The following is a 25,426-nucleotide window of genomic DNA, read 5'->3' on the forward strand; positions in this document are numbered from 1 at the left end:
CTTTGCAATTAGGCAATTTTTTTCTTTGTTTGGTGTGGAGTTGACTCCAATGACCCTTTAAAGTTTTTAGCTTGCTTTTTAAAAAACGTGGTTTTGAATTGGTTGGCTGCCTGCCCAATTTTGTCCAGCTAAAAAGTACTCAACTTTCATAAGAAAGCTTTGTTTGCTTTTGTTTTCTGTAGTCAATTTCATCTGTTGGGAGCTTTTGACTTCTGCACAATTTTTGAACCATGTCTGTTGTTTATTCCCAAGGTCCACAAGCTAAATCACAGTTTTCTTTGTTCTGCTCTTTTTTATTATTATTATTAATAATAATAATAATACACTGCATGTCATGCAGTAACTACCTTTATCTACTATACGTAACACAAGTGAGGTATATGTATCTCATTCACTTGAACTTTGCTGGGTTTATTAACAACTAAACTAGAGCAGTCAATACAAAATGATCTCCTGACATATTCTTGATCCGGAGACTACAATGCAGAGTGACAGTAGCTTCTGTTCATTAGATGACAACTAAGTGTTGGCTCATCTGCTGGTTAAACGTCTTAAAGGGCATTTCTCTTAAAGCAATACCACCCTAGTAAATGTCTCTAGTGCTGATTAATTCATGGCTGATGCTATGTAAACCTCACAGCAACAGGCATAGAAGACTCACCTCTCTCAAAGCTGAATAATCTTAAAGAGAATAAAGTCTGCGGGCTGGAGGAAGGTAAAACCACCCTTTTGAAGATCCAGCATCACTTCATATCATCCTCCCGAATAGCCAGCATGAAGTTGTTGGCAAATTGGGGGGTCTGCACCCTGTTATATAACACAACACAAGTGAATAGGAATGGCCACTGGTGCCAGGGACAGAGAAGGGAATGGTATGGCAAGTAGGCCTACATCCCTTTGCTCTTTTCAGCCGCACAAATGTGGAAATATTTTACCCCTCTCAATGAAAAAAGAAAAGGCTTGAGGCACACTGACAAAATTGTGCAGTTTTACAGGCCTGGCAAACATTGAGGTTCTTTAGGATATGTTTGCTCTAAACTCCTTCTCTGTAGGTTTTCACTACTTCTGTCTGTTGTAGAGGTGAAATACTTGGAGGGTATGCCAGATAGTTTTTGGGCCAATATGTTGAAGAACGAACTTGAGAACAAGCCATCCTTGACTTTGCATTGTGTAATGAGAAAGAAATATTTGGGAATCTAGGTGTGTAAGGCCCCTTGGGCTTAAACAGCCATAATATGATGGAATTTCTGATCAAGAAGGACAGTGACATAATCGATTCTGAGACTACAGTCCTGAATTTGAATAGATTAAATTATAATGGTGTGAGGTGCAAGTTGGGTGTAATAGATTTGTTGTTTGAGGTTGTTGACTTGTCTGCTGAGCTGGCTTGCTTTCATTCAGATGTTTCATCACCATGCTAGGTAACATCATCAGTGAGGCCTCTGATGTTGCGATGTTGTTCTACACCACTTGGAATTTATATTGTCTGGTCCATTATGGTGAGTAGTGTCATTTCCTGTTTTGTTCTGTATGCGTTTATATATGGGGCCCAATTCTATATGTTTGTTGATTGTATTATGGGTTGAGAACCATGTTGCTAAGAATTCCCGTGTGTGCCTGTTTTTGGCTTGGGCTACTATGGTGACTTTGTGCCAATTAAAAGTTTTCCCCATTTCCACAACATGCAGAACCAGCATAGTTTACAGAATACCATGCAATCATTGCCACAAGCATCATATCGGACAGGCAGGAAGGAAACTAACCATCAGAATACACGAACATCAGATAGCAGCAAAATGGCACAATGAACTTTCCTTAATATCAGTACACTTGGACAATGAAGGCCATGAGTTTAACTGCCACAGTGTATCTATAGTGGCCCAAGCCAAACATAGATACACATGGGAATTCCTAGAGGCATGATTCTTAACCCATAATGAAATTAACACACATATAGAATTGGACTCCATATGCAAACCCATACAGAACAAAACTAGAAATGCTACTACTCACCATAATGGACCGGACAGTATAAGTTTCAAGCAGAGTAGGATAACATCACTTCATCAGAGGCTCCACTGTTACCTGGCATGGTGATGAAACGTCTAGAACATAGAACATTACAGCATAGTACAGGCCCTTCGGCCCTCGATGTTGTGCCGACCTGTCATACCGATCTCAAGCCCATCTAACCTACACTATTCCATGTACGTCCATATGCTTATCCAATTACGACTTAAATGTACCTAAAGTTGTCGAATCTACTACTGTTGCAGGCAAAGTGTTCCATTCCCTTACTACTCTCTAAGTAAAGAAACTACCTCTGACATCTGTCCTATATCTTTCACCCCTCAATTTAAAGCTATGCCCCCTTGTGCTCACCGTCACCATCCTAGGAAAAAGACTCTCCCTATCCACTCTGTCTCACCCTCCGATTATTTTATGTTTCAATTAAGTCACCTCTCAACCTTCTTCTCTCTAATGAAAACAGCCTCAAGTCCCTCAGCCTTTCCTCATAAGACCTTCCCTCCATACAAGGCAACATCCTAGTAAATCTCCTGAGTGAAAACAAGCCAGCTCAGTAAGCAAGTCAGCAGTCTCACCCACAACCTGAGCTATAAATCTTTGTTAAAGCCTTAAAGGTTGGTTGCTTAATGGGATGATGTTCATGGAAAGACAATGGCAAATATTCAGAGAGCACATGGGTGAATTGCAACAATTTTTAATTCCTATTTGACACAAAAGTAAAAGGGGAAAGGTGGTCTTACAAGGGAAATTAGAGAGTTCAATCTATCGAAGAGGCATACAAATTGGAAAAAAAACAGATCTGAGGAGAGGGGACAGTTTAGAATTCAGCAAAGAAGGACAAATCTTGATTAAGAAAGATAAAATAGAGAATGAGAATAAGTTTGTGGGGAATATAATTATTAGCTGTAAAATTTTCTATAGGTATGTGATAGAAAGAAAATTAGTGAAGCCAAAAGTAGGTCCTTTACATGCAGAAAAGGGATATTTATAATAGAGAATAAAGAAATAGCTGAACAATTAAATACAAACTATTAAAGTTTTGGTAAAGATCTGTAGCTCAGATTGTGGATGAGGCTGTTGACTTCCTTGCTGAGCTGGTTTGTTTCTGTTCAGACATTTTGTCACCATGCTAGGTGAAATTATCAGTGGAGCCTCTGCTGAAACAATGTTATTCTACTCCGCTTGAAGTTTATCATGTCCAGTCCGTTATGGTGAGTCATTTCTGGATTTGATCTGTATGGGTCCACTGATGATGTCACCTAACATGATGATGAAGTCTAAACAATAACAAGCCAGCTCAACGAGCAAGTCAACAACCTGCAGTATGTACTATGCCACTGTATTCATGAAGATGGACGCAAATAGCACACCAGAAATAATGGGGAACTCAGGATTTAGTGAGAGCGATAAACTGAAGGAAATTGGAATTAGTAGAGAAATGATATTGGTGAAAGTGATGGGATTGAAGGCAGATTTGAGAGTAGCTAGTATAACCTCCTTATATAAAAGGGCCAGCACAAAAAGAATCAGGAATTACTGATCAGTCAGCTTCACATCAATCATAAGGAAAATGCCAGAATCCATTATCAAATATTTAGCACTGAGCATTTCAAAAATTGGCAGGTTTGGAGTGAGTAAACATGGATTTACAAAAAGGAATGTGTATTGACATGTAAAGGAACTTTCTGGCACACAGGAAATAAAGTGTAGGTATAAACAGGTCCTTTTCCAAGTGGCAGGCTGTGATTAGTGATGTATTGCAGGGATCAGTACTTGGACGCCAGCTATTCATCCATGCATAACATTTATTAACAATTTAGTTGAGGAGCCACATATAATATCTCTAACATTGCAGATCACACAAAGCTGGGAGGGAGAGTGGAGTTTGAGAGAGAGATACAGAGATGCTTCAAAGTGAGTTTCCAATTTGAATGAATGGGCAAATGCATGGCAGATGCAGCATAATGTGGATAAGTGTGTGGTTATCCACTCTTGGTGCAAAAAGAGAAAGGTAGGTTATTTTATCTCAATTGCTATAAAGAGAGAGGCAGAATGTCCAACAAAATCTAGGTGTCTTTGCACGCCTGTTAGTGAAAGTAAACATATAGGTGCAGCAGTCAGTGAAGAAGGGAAACGTTATGTTGGCCTTCAGACTGAAAGCATTTGAGCACTGGAGTAGGGATGATTTGTTGCAATTTTACATGGTCTTGGTGTCACCATTCCTGGAATATTTTATGCAATTTTGATCTCCTTATCTAAGGAAAGTTTTTTCAGGAGAGGGAATCTAGGTAAAGTTTATCAGACTAACTCCTGGATACTTGAAATTATGTATGAAGAGAGGTTGAATTAGTTAGGCCTATATTCAGTGGAGTTCAGAAGAACAGGGTGCATCTCAGAAGAAAACATAAAATTCAAACAAAATTGAAAATGGTAGATGCAGGAAGGATGCTCCTGATTGTAGGAGATTCCAGAACGAAAGGTACAAAGTAAACAATTTAGGATTAAAATTGAAAACATTGTCACCTGCAGAGGTGAGCCTATGGAATTAGTGACCACAAAGAAGTTGAGGTCACAATGTTGTATGGTTTCAAGATGAAGATGGATGTAGCATGTGGGGCTAAAGGGATCAGGGATATGGGGAAAAACAGGAACAGGATATTGAATTGGAAAATCAACAATGATCATAATGAATGGTGAAGTAGTTGAAGTCTGTGTACAATTTTCATCATTTCACTGAGCCTCCCAAAATTCCCAAGAATAAAACTCCCCCAAGACCTATGATCGATTCAGCCACAGCTGCTGTGTTTAGCAAGTTTGGGATTGCACCATGTTAGACCTCTGAAAATATCAATACCTTTTTGATTCATTTCAATAATTGCTATTGCTCAGTCTAGCACCACATCCAGTTGTGTTTCAAAAATTGCCTTCAAAATTCGTTCATCTGTGTATGGTTTTGGAGGAATTTTCTCACTTGTTTTACTAACCCCATAAATCATTAGAGTTCTGCAATATTCCTGTCTGGTGGAAATTCCTTGATGGTTTTTGATATTCTGCAGGTTTACTATTGTTCCTGTTAGCTTGATTAAATGGTCCAAAAATTTATTTTGAGTTTTGAAAATCTCACTTCTCATTGAATGTACCCCCAACACACTGTAATATTTTCAAGACACCCAGAACTTGTTGGTCATATTATCCTTATGTTGATTAGTGGAGTAAGATATAATCTGTCTGGCATAGAACTCCTTTCATATCATCTTGTGTCAATGTCATCCTTCAGAAAATCTTCAGTGCAAACATCATTCCAAAAACGTAGAACATAGAACAGTACAGCACAGTACTGGCCCTTTGGCCCACAATGTTGTACAGAACTTTTACCCTAAACCTAAGTTCTATCTAACCTCAACCCCTACCTAATACTATCATCCATATGCCTATTTAATAGCCGCTTAAATGCCTGTAATGCAGTCAACTCCACTACCCTCTCCAATGCACTCCATGTCCCTACCACACTGAGTAAAGAATCTACCTCTGATATCTTCCCTATATCTACCTCCACTCAGGTTAAAACTATGCCCCCTTGTAATAGTTATTTCCACTCTAGGAAAGGGTCCCTGGCTGTCGACTCTATCTATACCTCTGATCTTTTTGTGCACTTCTATCAAGTCACCTCTCAGCCTTTAGAATGACAGAGAAAAACCCTAGCTCTCTCACCTCTCCTCTTACGACCTTCCCTCCATTCCATGCAACATCCTGGTAAATCTCCTCTGCACCTTTTCAAACGCTTCCACATCTTTCCTGTAATGAGGTGACCAGAACTGGACACACAACTCCCAGATGTGGCCAAAACAAGCTTTTGTATAACTGGTGCATAACTTCATGGCTCTTAAACTCAATCCCTCTATTAATGAAAGATAACACAACATATGCTTTCTTAATAACTCCATCCACCTGGATGACAAGTTTCAAGGAACAAGGTTTCAAAGAACCCCAAGATCCTTCTGCTCCTTCACACTGCCAAGAATCCTTCTGTTAACCCTATATTCCTGCTTTCAAGTTTGTCCTTTCAAAATGAATCACCTCACTCTTTTCAGGGTTAAACTCCATCTGCCACTTCTCAGCCCAGCTCTGCATCCTATCAATGTCTGTTTGCAACCTAGAATGGCATCCTACACTATCTATAACTCAACCCACTTTCGTATTGTCCACAAACTTACTATTCCACCCTTCCACTCCCACATCCAAATAAATTACAAAAATCACATATAGAAGAGGACCCAGAAGAGATCCTTGTGGTAGACCACTCATAACTGAACACCATGTCGAATATTTTCCATCACTACCACTCTTTGTCTTCTAGGTGTCAGCCAATTCTGATTCCAATCTGTTTTCCCTCTATTCCATACCTCCCTACTTTCTGCATGATCTCACCATGGGGAACCTTATAAAACACCTTACTTAAATCCATGTCTACCACATCCACTGCTCCACCTTCATCCACGTATTTGGTCACCTCTTCAAATAATTCAATAAGTTTTGTGAGGCACGATCTACCCCTCACAAATCCATGCTAACTATCACAAATCAAACTGTGGCTATCCAAGTGATCATATGCCTTATCTCTCAGAACCTTTTTCCAATAATTTGCCCACCACTGAAGTAAGACTAACTGGTCTATGATTTCCAGGGTTATCCCTATTCTCTTTTTTTGAACAAGGGAATGACGCTCTGATTTTGTTACCTAGTCCCTGCCTAACAGAACTATAATTACCCTTCCCCGAATTATAAACCTTACCCTGCTATATGTACCTATCCTTTTCCATTACTATTGTAAAAGTAACAGAGTTATGATCGCTTCCGCCAAAATGCTCTCCTACCAACAGATCTAACGCTTGGCCCGGTTCACTGCCAAGCACCAAATCTAAAGTGGTCACTCCTCATGTTGGTCGATCTACATACTGTGTCAGGAATCCTTCCTGAATGCACTGGACAAAATCTACTCCATCTAAACTATTACAATTAAAAAGTTTCCAACCAATATTTGGAAAGTTGAAGTCACCCATGACTACAACGTTGTGACTTCTGCACCTTTCTACTATATGCCTCCCAATGCGCTCCTCTACTTCTCTGCAACTATTAGGGGGTCTGTAAAAAGCCCCCAACACAGTGACTACTCCTTCCTTGTTCCTGACCTTAACCCAAACTGACTCTGTTGACATGTCATTCTCAAACTGCCTTTCAGTGGCTGCTACACCAGCCCTGACTATAAGACCATAAGACATAAGAGTCTAAGTAAGGCCACTTGGCCCATCAAGTCCACTCCACCATTTAAGTCATGGCTGATGGACATTTCAACTCCACTTTCCTGCACTCTCCCCGTAGCCCTTGGTTCCTAGTGAGGTCAAGAATTTGTCGATCTCTGCCTTGAAGGCATCCAACGTCCCGGCCTTCACTGCACTCCATGGCAATGAATTCCATAAGCCCACCATTCTCTGGCTGAAGAAATGTTGTTTAACTTCAGTTTTAAATTTACGCCCTCAAATTTTAAGGCTATGCCCACGGGTCCTAGTCTCCCCACCTAACAGAAACAACTTCCCAGCGTCCACCCCTTCTAAGCTATACATTATCTTGTAAATTTCCGTTAGATCTCCCTTCAACCTTCTCAACTCTAATGAGTACAATCCCAGGATCCTTAGCCGTTCATCATGCTTTAAACCTACCATTCCAGGGATCATCTGTGTGAATCTCCACTGGATATGCTCCAGGGCTAGTATGTCCTTCCTGAGGAGTGGGGCCCAAAATTGTACACAGTATTCTAAATTGGGTCTAACTAGTGTTTTATAAAGCCTCAGAAGCACATTGCTGCTTTTATATTCCAACCCTCTTGAGATAAGCGACAGCATTACATTCACTTTCTTAATCACAGACTCTACCTGCAAGTTAACATTTAGAGAATCCTGAACTAACACTCCCAGATCCCTTTGTACTTCTGCTTTGCGAATTTTCTCACCATATAGAAAATAGTCCATGCCTGTATTCTTTTTTCCAAAGTGCAAAACCTCACATTTACTCACATTGAATTCCATCCGCCATTTTCTAGACCACTCTCCTAAACTGTCTAAATCTTTCTGCAGCTTTCCCCACCTCCTCAGTACTACCTGCCTGTCCACCTATCTTCGTATCATCGGCAAACTTCGCCAGAATGCCCCCGGTCCCTTCATCCGGATCATTAGTACACAAGGTGAACAGCTGCAGCCCCAACACTGAACCCTGCAGGACACCACTCATCACTGGTTGCCATTCCAAAAAAAAGCTTTTTATCCCAACTCTCTGCCTTCTGTCAGATAGCCAATCCTCAATCCAAGACAGTAGCTCACCTCGAACATCATGGGCCCTCACCTTGCTCAGCAGCCTCCCATGAGGCACCGTATCAAAGGCCTTTTGGAAGTCTAGATAGGTAACATCTACTGAGTTTCTCTGGTCTAATATATTTGTTACCTCTTCAAAGAACTCTAACAGGTTTGTCAGACATGACCTCCTATTACTAAATCCATGCTGACTTGTTCTAATCTGACCCTGCACTTCCAGGAATTTAGAAATCTCATCCTTGACAATGGATTCTAGAATTTTAACAACTACTGAGGTTAGGCCAATCAGCCTATAATTTTCCATCTTTTGCCTTGATCTTTTCTTTAACAGGAGGGTTACAACAGCAATTTTCCAATCATCTGGGACTTTCCCAGACTCCAGTGACTTCTGAAAGACTATGACCAAAGCCTCTGCTATATCCTCAGCCACCTCCCTCCAAACTCTAGGATGTAGCCCATCGGGGCCAGGAGATTTATCAATTTTTAGGCCTTTTAGCTTTTCTAGCACTTTCTCTTTTGTAATGCCTATCATGACTAGCAATGCCACTCCTCTGCCTCTTTCTTTTAAAGCATCTAAAGCCCGGAACTTCCAACAACTATTCCTGTCCCTGAATTACCCAAGTTTTTGTAATGGCCGCAACATTGTAGCTCCATTTGCTGATCCTTGCTCTAAGTTCATCGCCTTATTTCTGATACTTCTAGCATTGTAGTGTACACACTTCAAACAATCCCTGTGTCCACAAATACGCTCCATTGACTACATTTCTTTATTAACAATCTCACTCCCTGTTGTGTCTGTTGGAAGGTTGAATACCTCATCCTCTGACTTACAAATCCAGTTCCCTACTCCCTGCCAATCTAGTTTAAGCCGGTTGGCCTAAACCTAGTTGGTAAAAAGACATAATGCCCGAAGGCAGCCTTTGAAGTTGGCTAGAGAAACAGACACCTTGTCTAGTGCCAGTTGCTAGAATCTTTTCATCTAGTTTGACAGAGAATGGACACCTTTTTGGGTTTAACTAGACTCTCATCAATAACCACCACTGGACATATTCCCATTGTGTTGCCATTGTTCAAAAATGTTGAACAAATGTAAATACTGATGGATCCATTTAGTTTGTGAACAGATGCAATAGCAGGACATCTATATACTATTTGTGCCATAACTAGTGAAATAGCCGTTTGTTGAAGCATCACGTTTTTACAGTTTTTAGAAGTGAGAATGGGGCTTCCTGGTTGTGAGCGTACAGTTGACTTTGATCATTATTTTTAGTGTGAAGGTGCATTCAGTGTTCAGTTTACTCTGAAGACTTTTGAAAATTGTCTTTGTTATTAATTTCTTCCTGTTCTTGTTTATTGACTTTTTCCAATTTCAAATGAGGCTGAAACCTGTATATAATTTCCTGTTTTGCGGTGAGCATGGCTGATTTTGGATACCATACAGTGTTTCAGTAATGTCTCTGTCTTTGTGCTTTGAAGTTGCATGTAACAGGCACTTGACTTGGAGGTGCATCCCTGCTAGACCTTGATAGGTATGGACTGCAATGTACGTTTTTGCAGTTATTTAAGTACATCAGGCAGAACACTGACTTGAGCTTCTGTTTAATTTAAAGTGATTTCAATGTTCGCACTGCTTCAAAGACAGTAGGAACTGCAGATGCTGGAGAATCTGAGATAACAAGGTGTAGAGCTGGACAAACACTGCAGGCCAAGGAGAAGGAAAGCTGACATTTCAGGCCTAGACTCAGGGTGCTGCTTGGTCTGCTGTGTTCATCCAGCTCTACGCCTTGTTATTTCAATGTTAGAACTGATGTGTTGTCTCTCATTTATTGTCAGTTCATGAAGGTTGGTAATTTCCTGTATAAAATTCCTATAAATACTTCTATTCTTGTGTTTTGCCAACACAAACTTTGCTGAGTGACTTACAATTGCTGGTTTCAGAACTGAATCACATCCCTGGCTTTTGGCAATTAAGCTTTGCTCAAAATGTCCTGTTTTGTTTCAACATGCTTAAATACAGCAAGAAGAATTAGAATAACTTTACTCCATTGAAATACTTACAAGAATAGCTATTATTTAACTGCTAATCATCAGCTGTTCCAATGGAGGCAAAATCCCACAAACACAACCTTGGCAAGGGTAATTCAACAGCACAGCTACTACTCTCTCATGCTGTCTCCCTACAGCTCCGTGGAGAGAAACACTGAAAAAAACAATCTATCCCCTTTGATTCTTAAGAGGAAGTCTCTCTGTCCAAGGCTTCACTCTTGCAGCAGACAACTCAAGCTTTCAAGTCCAGCAGCTAGCAAAAACCTACTCAAACTAAAGGCAAAAAGTCTGGGTCTAAATGAGCCTGACTGCATCCACTTTTGATACTTTTGTTTTGTTTTAATTAAATATGCATGGAGTACTCTAAGCTGAAGACCAATTGCCTATCTGAAGGAAATATTCTGTAAAAGAAACAGGACAGAAGAGATCAGGATATTTCTCATCATTACATCAAACAGTTAAGCCCTTATTCCACAGTATTGTAAGTTTGCTGGCTTGTCTCCCAAGAATAATGGGAAATTGGTTATTCTCATCCTACTTGTGAATTTGTATGATGTGTAAGGCAGTTTAAGTTTGGGTGATGAGAGAGACAAGCATTGTGGCCAAAAGAGATGTAAGTTGTTATGAGCACATTTGAAGGCATTGAATTGTATGAATGTAATCACCGAGAACATGAGCCAAATTGTCCCATCCCTCCTTGAGGAATTGTGTTTGAAGGAGGAAAATAAAAATATATCTTGCAGCTGGTGATAGTGCACATCTGGCAGAGTCTCAGGCAGGTGTTTATTTCATACTTTAACATATTTCTTTATGCCATCAGGGATTAGTGGAGAATTGCTTTCAGTTGGAGGACTGCTATAAGAAATAATCAGCTTGTTGAACTATGGCACTAACACAGCTTCTGACGTCAACAGTCCCCATACTGGAATTTCAACCCAGGTTGCTATCCTTTAATCCATAAGGCTGTTATGAAGGGAAACCTTTGTTCCTGCATTACAACCAGGTTTTGGAAGAACGCTTATGACAGTAATTTACATTGTCACATTTTACCTTATGTACTGTCTACTCCATTCAGTGCTATTGGAGGGAAATTTAATCTTGGGCCTGTTTTTTAATCAAAGGTCAAGTACAATCTTTACCATTTCATATGGGAATCTCAGGACCTCTCAGAAATGATCTAGCTTGGTGCTACACAATACCAGTGTCTCCTAAAACCATAGAGTGGCACTTTCCTTATAAAAGGACTGCAGCCTGCCTTTAATATAAACCCAGATAGGTATCCTGCCCACATGGTCAACAAGCTACCTTTAGGCTATATATTTTTTGTGGTAGGATCTTTCAGATTTAATTCAATGACATTCATACAGGCCATGTGCAAGTTTCTTAGATTAAACTGAGCTAGTGTTCCATTACTGATTATTGAGATAACATTGGCTATGAAGATCACTCCATGTTACAAATTTGTTATGATGCAGAAAGAGCCCATTCAACCTATTTCGCCTACATTGTCTCTGCCACTTATCAATTTCTGCCTTTTCCCCATATCCCTGCACACCTTTTCTACCTAAATAATCATCCAATGTCCTTTTGAATCCCTCAATTGAAACTGCCTCCACAATATTTAAAGGCAGTGGATTCTATATCCAAACTAATCACTGTGAAAAAGCTTTTTATTTCTCAGCATCTTTGCTTTCTTTGCATTTTAAATCTTTCCCTCTTGTTTTCTTTTCTTTTATGACTGGAAACAATTTCATTGTCCAGCCTGCTCACAATTTTGAAAACCCTGAACAACTCACTTCTCGCAAACCCTATCCCCTTCGTCCCGAGGAGAACAGTCACAACTTCTTATATCTATCCTCATTTGTAAAGTTTCTCATTTCTAAAACCATTTTTTGTAAATGAAGTGTTGCACTCAAACACCAGACATTAGAACTTTCATGGAGATTTGCCTTAGTGCTGCTGTAACATTGCATGATTATTTGCATAAGCACCAGATAAATATTGTTACTGGCTGGTTTTGTCATTTGTTTAGGTTCCCAATAATTCTCTGCTGCAGTTACAATGGGAAGTGAAGAGAAGCCTAAAAAAATTCCTGCTCCATGCATCAGATACCATCTCAGAAGGTATAACACAGTAGTTCAGGTAAGACCTAAAAGCCAACTTCTTTTGCAGCTGAGAGAGACACATGAGCCCTAAATTTGCGATGGAATTGTATGTCATGGCGAGCTGAGAAGGTTACAAAGGAAGAGAAAAGAAATTAATATCCCATCAAAAACATCAATATTCTGATAGACTGGTCTTTGATAGAGCAGAATCAGAAAAATAATTGTTCAAAAAGCTGCCACTGAAGAGGAGAAAACCACTTTCTACCAGTAATGTTCAGCATTCCAAATAATCTGCTCACCAAACATTGCTGCTTCATTTCTTTCAGTTTCTTCCATTTAATTTTAATCTCATGTTTCAATGTATGACAAGAGCATGGCAGCTTCTACAAAGGAGCCTTGCTTGTTCTCTTGTCCACTTTTGATTATTTTATTTTTGATTTACAGTGGGCTGAAAGAACTGGAACAAATAACTGGCCAGAGACTGGGACTGTGACAAATAACCTAAAAACAAACATTGACATTTATGAACCTGATACCAATGGATGGTAGCTGCTATGATTCAAAGACTAATAAACTCTAAAAGCCAAACAACATCTGAAGTAATATTGGGTCAACATCATTGGGATGGTTTCTGTTCAGAATGAATCCTTATTTTACTTCAATTCTATTAACCTTAAACTGATAACTATAAAGGTGACAGTTTTAACCCAATTTGATCAAGAGTTTAGGATATAGAAGCAGGGCAACTTCTTCCAAAGATTTTCCAAAAAAAAGGCAGGTTTTTTTGGAAAGATCTTTGCTGAGCCAAGGCAAAGTAGACAAAGATATCACTTTAATATCTGCTTATTCACCCACTAAAAGCCAATTCAACAATGAGATCCAATCATTGCATTGATTTAAAGATCAATTCTGCTAAGTAAAGGGAATAAACTAAAGCAATAGGCTAAGATGCAAAAGACATACTATCCCAGGAAAACCCAGGGCTGTTTGAACTAGATCAAGTCAAATCCATTCTGAAAGCCAAACAAGATCAAACCTAACAAAGGATGGGCATAATTTAGTTGGTTTTATATAGACAGTGTTATTAAACCATTAATATTTTAATTTGGCTGTCTACTTCCAATTCTATGTCTCAAATTCACATATTCCAAAGAAAACAAAACAAGTTTTCTACATTGAGGTTTCCTGCTTTCCTTCATCCAGTTACACCATAGGTAATTTAGATGACTGACAACCACGGGAAAATGAAAATTAAGGATGCACAAAATGCCAGAATTGAAGGTATACAAGATCACAGAAATGTCTCAAATTGGAAGATGCTAGACAGGTAATGCCAATGGAAGATTTGGAAAAACAAGCATGATGATGGTAATCCCAGTGGGATCTACACAAAGTGAACAAATTAATTATTTCTGGATAACTATGAAAGAAGTCAGACAAAAAGTCATAAACAGTTGTTTATTAATCTTAGATTTATGATTAGCAGCAGTAAAACTGAAACATTGAATGCACAAATAGTCAAAAGGATTAATAGGCAAGCTAAATGACAGATAACCAAGTTTATTTACGTCAAAGTAATTCAGTGTTGAAAAATTTCTTATTAACCACTTAGTTTAAATTTGCTGTTGAGATTGACCTAAATTAGCCAAATTAGTTTTGGCCTACACCTTTTTGGACACTAGTATTTCTTTACAGTAAAGAAACTCAGCCTTACCATTGGGAATGGATAAGCTTACATACCTTATTCTCCTGTGGGAGGATGGTGCTTGCCTTCTCACATGTCAGTGATGGATCTTTGCATACACAATACTCATCAATTTCTCCTGAATCATAACTGTTCAGATAAATTCACTTTTTCCACTGTCAGCTTTTTCTGGACAATGTCTGAAATCAGTACAGTCATCTGATCAATTTTTGAAAAGTGCATTAGGTGGCCATCTTTTTTGATTCTTTCAAGTGGCTTTGACATATTCAGCTTGGGAAGTTTTGTTGACATAACTGCGAAACAGAACCCCATAATGAATGATTGGCTGAATTCAAAGCATCGCTTCTGTTCAATTTACTTTGTTGAGCTCATTGTTAAAATTATGTTTTTCATTTGGTTGACAGATTTAGCAGAATGGATGAGAATTAATGGTGCTGAAAGGTTTATAAATGGCCGTTTGTTAATATCAACAGTTCTATGACATCCCAAAGACTTTTCAAAGTTATTACAGGATTCATTTGTTTTGTTAACAGCCACTTTTGGGTAAGTGGGCTTGTGGTTATCGGAAAGGTGAGAGGGTACTATATAGGAGTCTAGGGGAATATAATGATGCATGGGTGTTGGTGAGGAGTCAGTGAGGGGTGAAGGACTTGAGTGATGGCTCATTTGTTGACCATCCATTAAAATGTTTGTGCAGAGGTGAGCCTTCTAACCTGATGATTTTGGCTTTTGCCTGCACTGTTTCTGAATCAAGATGCTTTAAGAGGCAAGGGTCTCAACTCCATCCTGATTTTAGCATCCCACTAAAACAGCTCAGGAGAGCACTGCTGAAGAGAGAAAACATTTGTGATGTTGGGAAATGCTGCAATTGGCAAATTTCAACCCCAACAATGGAAAAATGGTCTTTAGTACCAAAACATTGCTTTATTGCTCCTTACTCCAGATGAAAGCTTTTTTTGTAAACGTATCCAAGTGGTACTAAATAGGGACCAAGTCCCTTGTCGAGATTAACTACGGATGGGCAACAACTGCTGGTCCAGCTTATGACACCCATTAGAAGAATGAGAGATCTAATTGAGGTGCATAGGTTTCTAGAAGCGATTGAGAAAGTGGGTGCAGAGAGGGTATTTCCTCATGTGGGGCATTCTAGAACAAGATATCATAGTTTTAGGATCAGAAATGGCAGCTTTAAAACAGATGAGAAGCTACTTCTCTCAAAGAGTTGTGGAGTAACGGAATTTGCCACCTCAGGTGGATGCTACGGCAATAAGAAATAGACTTATTTTTAATTCAAAATAGTTTGAAGTACTATGGAGTGTGCAGGAAGTTGAATTTGAGGCTGAGATGAGATCAGCAATGATCGTATCAAATGATACACTATGCTCACGGCTGAATTGTCAATTCCCACTCAGTATGTATATTCTCTTAAAAGAACTTCTAAAAATTGGCAGTAGAAGCCAAAAAGGCAAAAAATTCCAATGTCATTTAAGGGAATTCTCAACTGTGTTGACTAGAAATTCTGGGCACATTTTTTTCTGGCATTGGCTTGGCTGTGTGTGCTAATTGAATGGATCTGAAAACTGACAAGCCTATTTCTATCAGAGATAATGGGAACTGCAGATGCTGGAGAACTCCAAGATAATAAAATGTGAGGCTGGATGAGCACAGCAGGCCAAGCAGCATCTCAGGAGCACAAAAGCTGACGTTTCAGGCCTGGACCCTTCATCAGAGAGGGGGAGGCGGACCGAAGATGGAGAGTAAAGAAGATAGGTGGAGAAAGTAAAGGTAGGGAGGGGATAGGTCAGTCCAGGGAAGACGGACAGGTCAAGGAGGTGGGATGAGGTTAGTAGGTAGATGGGGGTGCGGCTTGGGGTGGGAGGAAGGGATGGGTGAGAGGAAGAACCGATTAGGGAGGCAGAGACAGGTTGGACTGGTTTTGGGATGCAGTGAGTGGGTGGGGGGGTGGGGGGGGAGAGCTGGGCTGGTTGTGTGGTGCAGTGGGGGGAGGGGACGAACTGGGCTGGTTTAGTGATGCAGTAGGGGAAGGGGAGATTTTGAAACTGGTGAAGTCCACATTGATACTATTAGGCAGCAGGGTTCCCAGGCGGAATATGAGTTGCTGTTCCTGCAACCTTCGGGTGGCATCATTGTGGCAGTGCAGGAGGCCCATGATGGACATGTCATCTAGAGACTGGGAGGGGGAGTGGAAATGGTACAACCTCCCTAAGAGGATCCCCCTCGTTCTCTCACACCACCCTACCAACCTCCGGATACAAAGCATCATCCTCCAACACTTTCGCCATTTACAATCCGACCCCACCACCCAAGACATTTTTCCATCCCCACCCCTGTCTGCTTTCCAGAGAGACCACTCTCTCCGTGACTCCCTTGTTCGTTCCACACTGCCCTCCAACCCCACCACACCCGGCACCTTCCCCTGCAACCGCAGGAAATGCTACACTTGCCCCCAAACCTCCTCCCTCACCCTTATCCCAGGCCCCAAGATGGCATTCCACATTAAGCAGAGGTTCACCTGCACATCTGCCAATGTGGTATACTGCATCCACTGTACCCGGTGCGGCTTCCTCTACATTGGGGAAACCAAGCGGAGGCTTGGAGACCGCTTTGCAGAACACCTCCGCTCAGTTCGCAACAAACAACTGCACCTCCCAGTCGCAAACCATTTCCACTCCCCCTCCCATTCTCTAGATGACATGCCCATCATGGGCCTCCTGCACTGCCACAATGATGCCACCCGAAGGTTGCAGGAACAGCAACTCATATTCCGCCTGGGAACCCTGCAGCCTAATAGTATCAATGTGGACTTCACCAGTTTCAAAATCTCCCCTTCCCCTACTGCATCCCTAAACCAGCCCAGTTCGTCCCCTCCCCCCACTGCACCACACAACCAGCCCAGCTCTCCCCCCCCCCCCCCACCCCCCCACCCACTCACTGCATCCCAAAACCAGTCCAACCTGTCTCTGCCTCCCTAACCGGTTCTTCCTCTCACCCATCCCTTCCTCCCACCCCAAGCCGCACCCCCATCTACCTACTAACCTCATCCCACCTCCTTGACCTGTCCGTCTTCCCTGGACTGACCTATCCCCTCCCTACCTCCCCACCTATACTCTCTCCACCTATCTTCTTTACTCTCCATCTTCGGTCCGCCTCCCCCCCTCTCCCTATTTATTCCAGTTCCCTCTCCCCATCCCCCTCTCTGATGGGTCCAGGCCTGAAACGTCAGCTTTTGTGCTCCTGAGATGCTGCTTGGCCTGCTGTGTTCATCCAGCCTCACAAGCCGATTTCTATGGTTATTGCCTCATTTTTCAAGCTATGCCAGGGTCTTATTTCTATCTGATCACAACAATAAAATCCAACATTCATTTTGCTGCTGCTGCTGATCTTGGTAAATGCATTATAGGTTTCTGAGCTCCATGTCAGGCACTTGTCAATGAAGTTCATACATTTAACTGACTGCGCAATAGTGTGAACTGACCATACTATTGCATGGATACCACAATGAAACCTTCAGGTGACTGAAGCACACATGACACTCAGTGTCCATGGGTTTTCTGGAGAAATAAGTTATTTCAAAATTCTCTTTGCCGGCCTCTCAATTTTCAGTCTTCAATGTACAATACTCCAGCCATGTCCTATCCTAGACCCAATCCTCATTCGCTTAGTTCTGTTTGCTTCAAACTACCAATTGCATCTCCATTCCCATAATGCTACATTACAAATCATGCCCTTGGCTATGTGGTTTCACCCTTCTTACTTCTGCAACTTCCAACAACCTTTAATTTTTGTACTTTTTTGTTCAATTTAATAATAGTTCCTATTTTAAGTAACAACTTCTTAATTTTAGGAGATAAGGACTTCAAAACTGATCAGAAAACTTTTATCTAAGTCATTTCCATCACCAGTCAAAGAAGTTTTTTCTTTTGTTTGGACCAATCATTGGGCAAAAACAGCTACTGGCAGAAGAAAGAAAACTTAACCAATTTGGAATTGATTGCTGTAGAAATATTACATGCCTTCAAATATTTTTACATTTCTAGCAAGTTTCCTAACTATCTCTTCAAATCTGTGATGGCCTAAAGCTGCTACAACTTGAATATGTCAGTTATATTCCTTACTTAAATCATTCCATCAAACCGCGGAAATGATTTTGCTGGATATAATTCCTCTTTTTGACATACAGTGGACCTGCTATTACTTTTATTAATACATTCAATTATTTTCTTCAATTAAGAACTTTTGCATTCAAGTAACTCACCAATAAAATTAATTTTTCATGTCTTTTCTTTGGAAATGCATGTAAAATGATTTAATTAATCTGAAGTGTAATGTGTATTGTCAGGGGCTGTGAAAGGTTTTGTACATGTCAAGGCACTGACAACTTAATTCCTGTTTAATATTAGAGTCCAGGGTGCTATTGACTAGCTTTGGATGTAAAAGGTTCTGATCCATGCCTCATAGAAATTCTGCCACCTCCCAGTGAAATTTTATTTTGGAAAAGTTTGGGGCACAATCAAGGTGAACAAGTTTAGATTAAGCTAGAATGTTTGGGTGTTTGATCTGATAAGTTGTTCTATACTATCAGCCTACAACATGCAGGGGTAGTAGGACAGTAGCTGGAAATTGTAAAATGGATAGAGATTGGGAGAACAAGGAGATCTTCAAATGTTAGGTAGTTAGGATTGAATATTTTCTTTAAATTGTTCACACAGATTTTCCACAATTATTTGAAGGATGGTGTAAAACAAACCAGACATTTGGTAACAACTGTTTTATTTTTCTTTCCCTCGTCATTTTGTGGGATGTGAGCGTCACTGGCAGGCCAGCATTTCTTGTTCATCCCTAGTTTCCCTTGAGGTGGTGGTGAACTGCCTTCTTGAAACACTGTTTTTCTCCTGCTGTGGGTTGACCCAAAATGCTATTAGGGAGGGAATTCCAGGATTTTGGTCCAGCAAAAGAATAGCGATATATTTCCAAGTCAGGATGGTGAGTGACTTGGAGAGGAATGTGGAGGTGGTCGTGTTCCCATATGTCTGACGCCCTTGTCCTTCTGGAAGTGGTCGTGTTTTTGGAAGGTGCTGTCTGAGGATCTTTGAATTTCTGCAGTGCAGCTTGTTAGTACACCAACAACAATTTCTATTAATAGAGCACATCTGGATGGGGTGTCTAGAACACGGTTGCCCAATTTAAAAAATAAGGAGAATGTTGCTTAGGTCCAAACAAAGACGTTTTTAAAACAGAGGTTTGTGAACTTTTAGAATTCTCTACCAAATAGGGCTGTGGAGGGTCAGTCTTCGAGTATGTTAAGGTACTGATTGATAGTTTCTTGTTTATTAATGGCATAACGGGATTATAGGATTGGGTAGGTAAAAGACATCAAAGTATCAATCAACCATGATCGCATTGAATGATTCCTATGTTCTTATAGATCTAAATCTAATTAACAGGCAAGCAAACTAATGAATTGATCAAGTAACTAATATAACAAATATGTCATGCCACCCTTTCCTGTATACTGCACTTCTGGCAGATGCAAGACATTAGAGAACAAGTTTACTTATTTCGGAGACAGCAAGAACGGCCAATGCTGGAGTCAGAGACAACACAGTGTGGAGCTGAAGGTACACAACAGGCCACGCTACATCAGAGGAGCAAGAAAGTCAACATTTTAAGTTTACACCATTCGTCAGGACTGGGGAGGGAGAAGCCTGCTCAGCAGTAAAAGTGGGGGAGGGGAGTGAATTGTGGGGGGAGGTAGTTGGGATGATAGATCAATGCAGATGCAAGTAGGGGACAGTGGAGACTGGTCATTGGGAAGGGTGGGGTGGCTAGGTAAGAAAGAAGATGGACGGGTTGTGTCAGATCAAAGAGCTGGGAAGAGAGGGAAGATGAACATGGGATGAGGTTTGGGGATGGGAAGATTTTGAAATTGGTGAATTCTGTTTAGGCCATCAGGGAGTAGGCTCCCAAGTCAGCTGTCCCCATGAAAGACAAATAAAGGTGGGGAGGGAAATATCTCTTTAGTGGTGGGATCAGATTGCAAGTGGCAGAAGTGATGAAAGATGATGCACTGGATGTGTAGGTTGGTGGGTTGATATGTGAGGACAAGGGAGATTCTATCTTACTTTAGTCGGGGGAGGGGCATTTGAGGGCAGAAGTGTGGGAAATGCAGGAAATGCAGTTGAGGGTGTTATGACTCAACGGAGGCTGGAAGTTGCAGTCCTTGAAGTAAGAGGACATCTGGGATGCCTGGGAGTGGAACGCTCCATCTTGGGAGCATATGTGGCAAAGGAGGAGGAATTGGGAGTGAGGTATCAGATTCTTGCAGGATGGTGGGTGAGAGGAGGTGTAGTTAAGGTAGCTATGGAGTTCAGTGAGGGTTTGAAATAGTTATCTGAGATGGTTATCAGAGATGGAAATGGAGAGGTTCAGGAAGGGGAGGGAGGTATAGGAGGTGGTCCAGGTAGATTTGACATTGGTGTGAAGATGCTAGTAAAGTTGGTGAACTGTCCAAGTTCCTCAAGTGAGCATGAGGCAGCGCCAATACTGTCGTCAATGTAGCGGAGGAAGTAGTGAGAGATGGTGCTAGTGTAACAGTGGAAGAGGGAATGTTCCACATATCCAACAAAGAGACAGACATAGCTTGGACCCATACAAGTGCCTATAGCTACCCTTTTAAGTTGTAGGAAGTGGGAGGTGTTAAAGGCATTAATGTTGAGTGTAAAGACAAGTTCCATTAAGCAGATAAGGTCATTGGTCAAGGGGAACAGGATAAGCTTGAGGGAGAGGATGTAGCAAGGGGTATTAGGCCATCTGTGTGTGGGATACAGGTGGCCAGAGACTGGATGTCTGTGGTGAAGATGAAGTGCTGGGCACCAGGGAATTGAAAGTCTTGGAGTAGGTGGACAGTGTGGATAGTATCGCAAATATAGGTGGAGAGCTCCTGGATATGGTGGGAATAAATGGAATCAAGATAAGCAGAGATAACACGGTATGAAGCTGGATGAACATAGCAGGCCAAGCAGCATCAGAGGAGTAGGAAAATTTGACGTTTTGAGTCGGGACACTTCTTCAAGGTAAGTAGAGACGAGTTCAGTTGGGTAGGAGCAGGCAGAGACAATGGGTCAACCAGGGCAGTCAGGTGTGTGGATTTTGGGAAGGAGATAGAAATGGGTGGTGCGGGGTTGGCGAACGATGAGGTTGGAAGTTGTGGGTGGGAGTTCTCTTGAGGTGATGGTCTAGAAGATAATGGTTTGGTGATCAGGGATAGTCATAATTGAGGGAATGAAAGGTTTTGGAGAGTTGGCCTTCATGATGCAGGGGTCAGTATGCCATACGCCACCATGTTTTCCCCCTTATCAGCGGTTTGATGTTGAGGTTGGGGTTGGAGGTTCACTACAACTTAGGCAACATCTTCTTTTTAGTTTTTTTTTTAGTAATGTGTTGCAAATTGCTTGGGTTATTTGTGTTGACCTTGAACAATCGGATTATAAATCAATTGGGTTTATTTTGGGTTTCAATGCTCCTGGGCACAGAGTTTTACACTTTGCATCATGTATTTTTGTTGAGCTCCCCGTGGTTTTTCATCTATTAATTTTAATCAACAGAAAAAAAGAAATTGTTGAATTTATATGTTTGAATTCCCTTTTTGCATGTGCTGGATGTGAAAATTGGATTGGGAGCACCGAGGACAAACATTTAGAAAAGAAAAGCAAGAACTGGACAGAATATGGGAATATGAAAGGGCCTTGAGTCAATAAGCAAGGTGAAGAACATTTACAAAATAAATTAGTAATGGAGTGAAAGGAGAATTATTTCAACTAATTTTGTGTACCAACTATAATCATAACAAACAAACTCCGTTATCAGGCTCAAGTAAATTTGAATAATGTAATCGAAATAATAGATTCAAGGAACATGGGCACTGGCAAAAACACTGTACATTTACCCTTGAAATTAATCTGGACGATGTTAATTTAAAAAAAAACAACTAACAGGACTGATTTTCTGAAATCATCCAGCTGTATAGAATGCTGCTTGTTGGACATATTTAAGATTTTACAGATGTACTGTCTACAATTTCCAGTGCATTGATGGATACACATTCGCAGAGAGCTTGTCAGTAATTTTCCAATGTGTAGCTGTAAGTATTGAGGCTTTGTTAGAAACAAGCCCTCTTAGAATATTCATTCACCATTTCACTACTAAGATTTTAATATTTATAATAAAAATATTAATTGTCACTAAATTACCACTAGAAAAATGAAATGATTAACATCTTTCAATAAAAATGACTTCTGCTTTGTTTATAGCAGCAATACAATTATGAATATAATGCACCATGTTGAATTGAATCTAGGAAGTGTAATGTTGGAATTTCAAATTGAACTGTTGTTTTCTTGTAGCAATTATATGAATCACGATATGACCATACTAGTAGTTGATAACTTCTTTTTTAATATGCCAATGTGTTTGTGCAGCTGTTCATTACACAAACAGTAGTTTGGTTTGATAGTGCTTCTAGCCATTCTCCTGTCTATCATTGAAGAGATTTGATATTATAAACTTTTCAAGAAATTTTCCTAAATGATTGACTGAACAAAATCTGGAAACTTGCATCAAACAGATATGAACATCAGTGAGCTCTTCTTATTGCATTTGCATGAGCATAGAACTGAGTGCAACAATTTTTCTTTTCCCTTAATTATCTGAGAGTGTTATTCACCAAGTTGAATTTGACTGTGGTTACCTCTTGGAATTGAAATTAGAAGTCTTCAAACCAGTTGCAGAATTGTATATGGGAGGTATTAGTGATTGTTACACCACTCAGTGCAGTTATGGCATATCTGTAACCTAACTCAGTATTACCATTATTACACATTTTGTGTAAGTGGAATAGTTCAGATTGATAACAGAGGGATAATAATGAAGTCACAAGTTACAAGGACCTAAAAATGGATGTGGATATAGTAATTGATCAGCCCAGTTGCTTCCAATAGAGACAGTACATTGGCCTTATGTTTCTGGTGGATTTTCAAGGGACATTTGCAGAAGATGCTACAACTGAGAGTGAGAACACTATGTGACAGAGCCAATATTCTTGGGACAGGCTGTACCCCGATACTGGAGTTCTTGTTTATGGAGATAAAGGGTAAAAAAGATATCATGTATTGACAGGGAGGCCAACAAACTCCTAGAAACTAAAGGAAACAAAAAGCAATGCAGGTCCATATAGCCAAAGTATTATTTGTAGAATGTAGCCCCAAGAACTCCAAGTGCCACAAAAAAGGTCAATGACCTCATGACTGCTGAAAATCAACAATTGTATTTTCAATGTCATATCCAACTGTCGATGTGCAACAGAATTCCATCACTCCTCCGTCATCCACTTATAGCAATAATCATTCAAACTTAACATATAACCTCATTGTGTTCTACATCAAATTCCTGCACAAATCACAGCATTCAGACACAACGATGACACTCAGTTACCCAAACATTTGGTAGAAGATTCAATAAACTATTTCTTGTCTCTCACATTACAATGTGATAGAATTCCTACAGACATGGGAATATATGTTGGCGTCAAGGCATACTCTTGTATTCCTAAATCCTTAGAGAACTGGAGCACAAAAAGGATATGCATGGGACAAAAACACAGGGAATGCACTGGGTTGAGTTTTGTGTGAACTATTAGATGATTTCATTGATAAATTTAGCTTGTTTTATGTTCCTAGAATAAGTGCACATTGGCCAGTATCCAGTGAATAAGTTACACTTTTATTAGGCATGCACATTACGGGGGCTCTGACCAGCTAGTTCAGAGATACTCCCCAGAGCAAGGAGTCTCTCTGAGACTCCTGTTTATATCTGTCAGCCAGGGGAGCCTCATGGGCCAAATTAACAAAACCAATCAGGGATTTCATACACAATGCGATCCACCTGGCCCTCATTCTGATCACTACAGTTCTTTTGTATGATAACATTGCACCAAAAGGCCAAAAACAGATGAAAAAAATGTAAAGGATGGCTATGAATAAATATTGGAGAATTGGTGTTACTTATATCACAGTCAGACAGAAAATTAGCTGTATATTGGCCAGAAAGTGTTTGTTGCCTCTGCACTTCCTCTTGCTCCTCATCTTGCTTTTCCTCCATTTTCACGTCTTTGTCTTCTCTTCAGTTCCTGCATATTTAATGAAAACATGACTTCATCCTGTTGAAGCAGGTAGGGTGTAGTACATCCCTACAAATTGTGACATGCATTCTAACAGGTACAGCAGAGAAGGCCGCAGACATTGTGCTCCAATAGTCTGCTCAGTGATATATTGATTTGGTAGCACAACCTCGATTACATCCTAATTGGTTACATGCTCATATGTAATATTTTAGAATCAATAGAAGAATTACCAGCTCTTTCAGGATAAAGACTTATGAGTTACCAATGACTTGTCTCATACACAACAAATGGCAAACTAGGAATGTTTGCAAATAACACTTGTTCGAGTTATAAATGAAGCCAACGTATGAAAGTTCATACCACGGTCACCCTTGCGATGCAGTCTTGCTCCCAGCTGTGAGATTGTAGCTCAGGCTTCAACAGGCGACAAACTTTAGTGAACACCAACTTGATAAAATGGATGATGCCTAATGTGCTATTTGTTACTGTAAGAATATCATTAAGAGCTTTGAAGAGTTTGAGACATTTGAGTGCTAAACATAAGGCTCATGCAATTTGTTAGCATTTAGAAGCTATATCAAGAGGCACAGAGCAGCAGACTTCACTCATTCCTTTTTCCATTAGGAATCAATCCCATGTGATCTGACATAATCATGACATTGCTCCTTGCATACATGCTCAGTAGATATGTTTAGAATGTTGATATTTAACTTGTTACTCTACAAATCTCCCCAAGCCTTTACCTCCATCTGCTATTGGCACATTCTCCTACACCTCCCACCAAAACCTCAGTTTTTATGGGGAATCCTTTTGGTGTGGTTTTACCAAATCTCTTCAAATGCCTCTGCAGTTCATCTTGAAGTTTTGGTGATCTGTTTGTTTCTCTGAGGGTCTTTATTCCCTCCTTAATATCATTAGTAAATGCATCATCATGTTTCCTCCTGAGTATCCCTATAGACAGGCCATCTGGCCAATGGTA

Source organism: Stegostoma tigrinum, chromosome 6, assembly GCF_030684315.1.
Source record: "Stegostoma tigrinum isolate sSteTig4 chromosome 6, sSteTig4.hap1, whole genome shotgun sequence".
Lineage (NCBI taxonomy): Eukaryota > Metazoa > Chordata > Chondrichthyes > Orectolobiformes > Stegostomatidae > Stegostoma > Stegostoma tigrinum.